We start from the raw sequence: 7,037 nt of genomic DNA on the forward strand, positions 1-7,037 counted from the left end.
CAACCGCGCTAATGCCATTGGGCATTACAAAGGTTGAGTCGCGCGTGTATCAATATTAGAATCGTTCTGGTGAATTGTCAACGGACTACAGATGGCATACACGTGCCCCTGGCCGTGTGTGTCCGAAGCTGCACCATCCATTTCAGCCATGGTGCAATCTGCCGCAGCACCGGTTTCAACGGCACCTAAGTCTTTTGCAGCTGCTCTATCGGGAGCATCAACAATTGAAGAAGCGCCCTTACCCACTCCGTGCATTAAGGGCGATGCTTTGAGCATTAAAATTGGTCAAGAAGAATACCATAAGGGTTTAGAAGATTGCAAGAATGCATTAAGGGCTCGTCTGACCCTTAACAAAGGAGACAAACCATATTCGGCACGTGATCTTAGCGCTAAAATTGATAAATTATGGAAGACATCAGCTGCTTGGAAAATGGTGCCTCTTGGTAAGGGGTATTATGACTTTCTTTTTGATTCGGCGGATGATTATAGGAAAATATGGGCCCTAGGTACGGTTAACCTCAAGCCGGGTCTGTTACGGTTTTCACAATGGACAAAGGATTTCAAATATCAAACACAAAAACAGACTCATGTAACGGTTTGGATACGCTTGATGGAGTTACCTCAAGAGTATTGGAGGGAGAGAACGTTGAAGGAAATTGCTAGTGCGGTTGGGACTCCAATTGATATCGATGGACCAACTAGAAACCGTACTTTTGGACACTATGCGAGAATTCTTGTCGACATTGACCTCTCAAAGCGAATTTATGAAGAAATTCTTGTTGAAAGGGAGGGTTTTGCCTTCAAGGTTGAGGTGCAATATGAGAAGCTTCCTTTGTTTTGTCAGCACTGTTATTCTATAGGACACAGTGTCTCATCATGTCGGTGGTTACATCCGCAGCCACCAAAGGACAAGAATGACCATGGGAAACAAATTGTTGTTGCTGAGGCTGCACCTAAACATCCTCCTCGGCAAAACAAAAGTAGTAATGATGTGGGTGCTTCTTCTTCGGCCATTGGTAACAACGGGACATGGGTTCCTCTCCCGGTTGTGTCGACTGTTACTACCACTCAGAGAGCTCAGGTTTCTTCTACACCTGTACCTACTTCATTGGTCTCAGTGTCACTGGCTTTACCGGCTTCAATCGCTGCCCCTTCTTTGAATCACAGTTCACAGTTAGAGCCGGTTGTTTCATCTATTGTGGCTACTACACAATTTGACAAGTCTAATAATTTCAGCATTCCTCTTCACAATGTGTTTGATTTAATTACTCCTAGAGAGTTGCCACTTAATAGGCCAGTGCTTGAGCTTGTTTCCCCTGATGCGCACGTTGACGTGCAACATGTAAAATCGACGAAGTTGATTCAGAAACCAAGGGAGGAGTTGGAGAACCCCTTGGTAACTGCAGATACAGAGTCGCTTCTGGATAGTGTGGAACACAATCATATGAGTCCTCGAGAGCTGGGGACGAGTCCCAAGGAATCTAATGAGCGTGGTACACACTCATCCCCTCTTGGGTGTGAGGACATACGACCTAACGGGGTGGAACAGACAACTCAGACGTCGTTGGTGACCCCAGTGACTGATGATGTTTCTGAACCACTTCAGGATGGTGTGGAACAAGATCATGTGAGCCCAAGGGAGCTGGAGGAGAGTCCCAAGGGTGCTCGTGAGATTGTTCCAAGGCCATCCAATGATGAGCATGATGACATGCATGAGGTTCCGGTTCATACTTTGCAGGACGTGGTTGCAATGACTGATGACCCTACAGTCACGCAAATTTTTCCTCTGGAGGTAGCTTGTTTACCTACGGCTGATAATCAAGAGGTGGTGGGTATGCAACGACCCTAGTAAAAATATCTAACATGGTCTTGATTTGTGGGAAAGAGTCCGAGAGTATGATGCAAGGACAGCAGCGGAAGCAACTCAGTCTCAGTCCAAGTCTGACAAGTCCATTCCGGTGCTTACAAGAAATCAGAAACAAAAAGTTAAGGTTCAACAGATAATGACAAAGCAGCCTCCTAAACCCCGTGCACGGGGAGATAACAAATCCACTGCTCAATGAATATCCTCTTTTGGAATGTTAGAGGTATCGGTAACTCAGAAACTCGAATTGCTTTGAAAAATTTCTGTTTATCACACAAACCTTCCTTAATTTTTGTGGCAGAACCAATGGTTAATTTTGCACAAATTCCTGCTTGGTATTGGCCTACTATAGGAGTGTTTAAATATTGCATTAATAATAGAGGCCCTTTGCTTCCCAATCTTTGGGCTCTTTGGGTTAATGATTTATGTGCAACTGTTATTTTTTTGTCTGATCAATGCATTGCTCTGGAGATTTCTTGTTATCAGTCAATTGTATATATTGCTGCAATTTATGCTAGTACTTATTATGTGAAGTGTCGACAACTTTGGGCTGATCTTACTCATTTACAAGGCTGTTTCCAAGGGTCGTGGCTATTTATGGGAGATTTTAATGCTATTTTGGGTGCCCATGAGAAAAGGGGAAGGCGCCTGCCCCCTCCTTTATCTTGTGAGGATTTTTTGAACTGGACTAATGCTAATATTCTTTCTCACTTGCCAACTTTGGGTTCTTTTTACACTTGGTCTAATGGTAGATTTGGTGATGATAATGTTGCTCTTAGACTCGACAGGACGGTTTGTAATGAAGATTGGGTTAATTTTTGGCGCAGTTCTAATTGTTCAGCTCCTGTCTGTCATCAATCTGATCACAATCCTATTTTGTTATCTCTTGTTTACTCCATGGTGAAGCATGCATCGCCCTTTAAATTTTTTAAGGCATGGACAGCGCATGAAGGTTGTAGGCAGACGGTGCTTGATTCTTGGTCGAAAGATGTGCGTGGTCAAGGCATGGTTCGGTTACAGTCTAAATTAAAAAATGTGAAAAATGCTTTCAAGATTTGGAACCGGACAATTTTTGGGGATGTCGACAGACAAGTCAAGTTGGCTATGGATGAAGTTAATCGGATACAACAGTTGATTGATACTGGAGGTTTTTCTGACAACCTTTATCTTCAGGACTTGGAGGCGCAATTGTTACTGACAATTCAGGAACAATTATGGATAGAGAAGGCTCGTCATCATCAGTTTGTTAGTGGTGACCGTAACACTGCCTACTTTCATATGGTTTCTAAAATCCGGGCATCGACAAAATCTATTTCTCTCTTACAGGATGGTTATAATGTTATAACTGATCCCACTGCTATCGAGTTGCTTATTCTTTCTTATTTTCAAGCAATTTTTAGCATGGACAACAATTGTGCTCAAAATACTCTGGTGGATGAAACCATCCCTTCTCTGGTTTCCGATGTGGATAATAATATGCTTTTGAGTCTTCCTTCTCATGAGGAAATTCGAGAAGCGGTGTTTTCTCTTAATGCGGATGGCGCACCGGGTCCAGATGGATTTGGTGGACATTTTTATCAAACTTTTTGGTACATTGTCGGTATAGATGTGATTAATTCGGTGCAGGAATTTTTCTTAGGTGGTGCTCTACCTCCTAACATTAATTCCAATATGATTGTGTTGATTCCCAAAATTCCAGGGGCTAAGACTATGGGTGACTATAGGCCTATAGCTTTGGCGAACTTCAAGTTTAAAATTGTTACTAAAATTGTGGCGGATAGACTTGCCGGCATCACTTCTAGGATAATTTCTATTGAACAAAGGGGATTCGTCCGTGACCGTAACATTTCTGAGGGCATTATTTTGGCATCTGAGGCAATAAACTCGCTAGACAAAAGGCAATGCGGTGGGAATATTGCTCTCAAGGTTGACATTTCGAAGGCCTTTGACACTTTGGATTGGAATTTTTTGATCTTGGTGTTACATAATTTTGGTTTCGCTGATATTTTCATCAACTGGATTCTTGCTATTTTACAATCTGCGAGGCTATCTATTTTGGTCAACGGAAAGGCAGTGGGTTTTTTCTCTTGCTCCCGTGGGGTGCGCCAGGGAGATCCACTATCTCCTCTTTTATTTTGTCTTGCAGAGGAGGTCCTTAGTAGAGCTATTTCGGCTTCTGCAGCTAGGGGGCGGCTTATCCCTATGTCTTTCTGTCGAGGAACTGTGGTTCCAACACATGTGTTGTATGCTGATGATATTTTGATTTTTTGTACAGGGCTGAAGAGTAATGTTCGGGAGCTTCTTAGTATTTTCAAAAGATACTCAGAGGTCTCGGGGCAAATTATCAACAATGCAAAAAGTCGTTTCTTCACAGGAAATATGTCTGGATCTCGGACAAACATGATTGCGATTATGTTGGGCTTCTCTTTGGGAGCGGTTCCTTTTTGATGAGTCATAGATAGTATTATTTATTGCCTTATTTAGTTTAGTTTTATTTTAGATTTGATTTTATTTTATTGCATTTTATTTTAGTTTAGAATATTTTACTTCAAATTGTCTTTTATTTTATTTTAGGAATAAATATATGGTGGAAGGTGCCTTGGAGCAAAAGAAAGAGGACTGGAGCAAAATACAGCGCAAGAATACAAAGATACAGGACAAAAATATGTTCCCCCAAAGTCAGAAGCTTGGCACGGCCCGTGCCAACATGTGGCACGGCCCGTGCCAACATGTGGCACGGCCGTGCCCGTCCCAGAATCCACTTTTGCTGCTTTTCTTCAAGCCCAAGTTACCCTGTTGCAGCTTTACTGTTTTATCCCTTTAGTTGCTTAGTTTCTAAGTCGAATGTAAAGCTATAAATAGAGTAGCTCTCCACCATAAACAATCATGCTTTACTTTGTTTATTTCAATTGCTATTTCAATAAAAGTCTTTATTTTCCCTTTTACTTTCTTTGCAATTTATTTTACCGTATTTCTCTCTTCTTCCTCCATGTCTACGATGAACATGAGTCAGTAGACTTCTTAGTCTTAGGATTATTGGGGAGTCTAATGACTCAATCCTAAACAAAACATGTCTAAACCCTAATTTCTATGTAACCCTAATTTCTAATCTAGATTCACCGTCTTAACGTGGATTAACAATTATCAAACTGTGGAAGCGAAAGCGGAGGGTTTGATAATCGTTAATCCATCATCCCAAACATCAATTCATAAAGCGAGAGCGGAGTCTTGATGTTGGAACAAGTGAATCTAGACAATAATTGCAAAACAGTGAAATAGTCTTTGCAATTATTGAGACAAAGAGTAGTTTCAATCCTCTATGCATCTTCTAGTAATCATGTCAGTGAAATAGGCTTGGTTGATAGAAGTAAACTCTCACCGGACTTTCATCGGAAAGGTGAGGGGCTAAGGGAAACCGGTCTTTAGAAATTGGTGTGTAAATCATGAAATTAGATGTTTAGGTTTTGTCTAGTGAAGGATTAGTTATTAAGATGAACCAATGATCCTAAGGCCCTTTATTATTATTGTTTTTACCTTCAGCATTCAAACTCTCCTTCATTAACTTTCTCTCCTCTAATCATTCATTAAAAAGTTAATTAAGTTGAACAACTCCCTAGCGGAACGATAACTCTACTTACTACTATTACTTCGATAGGCCGTGCACTTGCGGTTTGGCCCTATCAAGTTTTTGGCGCCGCTGCCGGGGAGTTAACTAATTTAATTAGCTTTTTCTTAGTGATTAGAATTCTCTCTTCTTCTCTTTCTTTTTCTGTTTTTATTTTTATTTTTATTTTTCTGTTATCACTAACTTCTTGGGTTCTCAAATTCTTATGCGAAAAACCAGAAATCGAGTTGTAATAATCAACGAGATCGAAAGGTATTTGCATAGACGAAGGAGAGACGCACAAAATAACACCGCCATGGCCAATCGCACTCTCAAAGAGTATGCAACGCCGTCTACGGCTGAGCCACAAGCTGTTATTGTGTACCCAACGGTTGAGGATGACAATTTTGAAATTAAGCCTGCCCTACTTAACTTGGTGCAGCAAAACCAATTCTCGGGATCCCCCACTGAGGATCCCAATCTTCACATCTCTGTTTTCCTACGAATTAGTGGAACCATGAAGGAGAACCAAGAAGCCGTAAGACTTCATCTCTTTCCCTTTTCCTTAAGGGATAGAGCTAGCGCTTGGTTCCATTCCCTCGAAGTCGGTTCCATTACCTCATGGGATCAGATGAGGCAAGCATTCCTTGCTCGTTTCTTTCCACCATCTAAAACCGCTAAACTTAGAGACCAAATCACGCGGTTCAACCAAAAAGATGGGGAATCTCTCTATGAGGCGTGGGAGCGTTTCAAAGAAATGCTAAGACTTTGTCCCCACCATGGCCTAGAGAAGTGGCTTATAGTCCACACTTTTTATAATGGCTTGTCTTATACCACTAAGATGTCTGTTGATGCAGCTGCAGGTGGAGCACTTATGAACAAGAATTACACGGAGGCGTATGCCTTGATCGAAGACATGGCTCAAAATCACTACAAGTGGACCGACGAGAGAGCCATCACTAGTTCTTCACCCTCCAAAAGGGAGGCAGGTATACACGAAGTCTCTAACTATGACCACCTTGCTTCTAAAATTGATACACTAACTGAAAAACTTGAAAAACTCAATGTTAGTGCTATCAATTCTGCTTCTACTCCTTCTTGTGAAATATGTGGTATAACTGGTCATGCTGGTGTTGATTGCCAACTAGGTAGTGCTATTAACGGTGTTGAGCAAATGAATTATGCTCAATACAACCAAGGGATGAGACAAAATCAAAATTTTTATAAAAACCAAAATCCCTATGGACAAGTAGCACCACCCGGTTATGCAAACAACCAAAGATTCACTCAGAAGTCCAATTTGGAAATTTTGTTGGAAAATTCTATTGCCAACCAAAACAAACAACTTCAAGAACTTAAAAACCAAATTGGATTTCTGAATGATTCTCTTTCCAAGCTCAATACCAAGGTTGATTCTATTGCTACTCACTCTAAAATGCTTGAAACTCAAATCGCTCAAATAGCCCAACAAGTGGCTACCTCTTCCCAAACACCGGGAGTCTTTCCTGGTCAAACCGAAGCCAATCCCAAAGCCCAAGTTAATGTCATATCTTTTGGGGGTAGTAAGTT

At 41.4% G+C, this 7,037-nt stretch overlaps 1 non-coding gene across 1 annotated transcript; it reads right to left on the reverse strand.

Annotated features, from left to right (window-relative positions):
- Positions 1 to 6,147: 6,147 nt before the first annotated feature.
- On the reverse strand, positions 6,148 to 6,254 carry LOC146906096 (small nucleolar RNA R71). Its single transcript, XR_015020803.1, has one exon. It is a non-coding gene; the product is annotated as a small nucleolar RNA R71 (small nucleolar RNA).
- Positions 6,255 to 7,037: the final 783 nt, after the last annotated feature.

This window comes from Medicago sativa, chromosome 7 (assembly GCF_051527215.1).
Source record: "Medicago sativa cultivar Bolivia chromosome 7, Bolivia_mono, whole genome shotgun sequence".
NCBI classification, from domain to species: domain Eukaryota; kingdom Viridiplantae; phylum Streptophyta; class Magnoliopsida; order Fabales; family Fabaceae; genus Medicago; species Medicago sativa.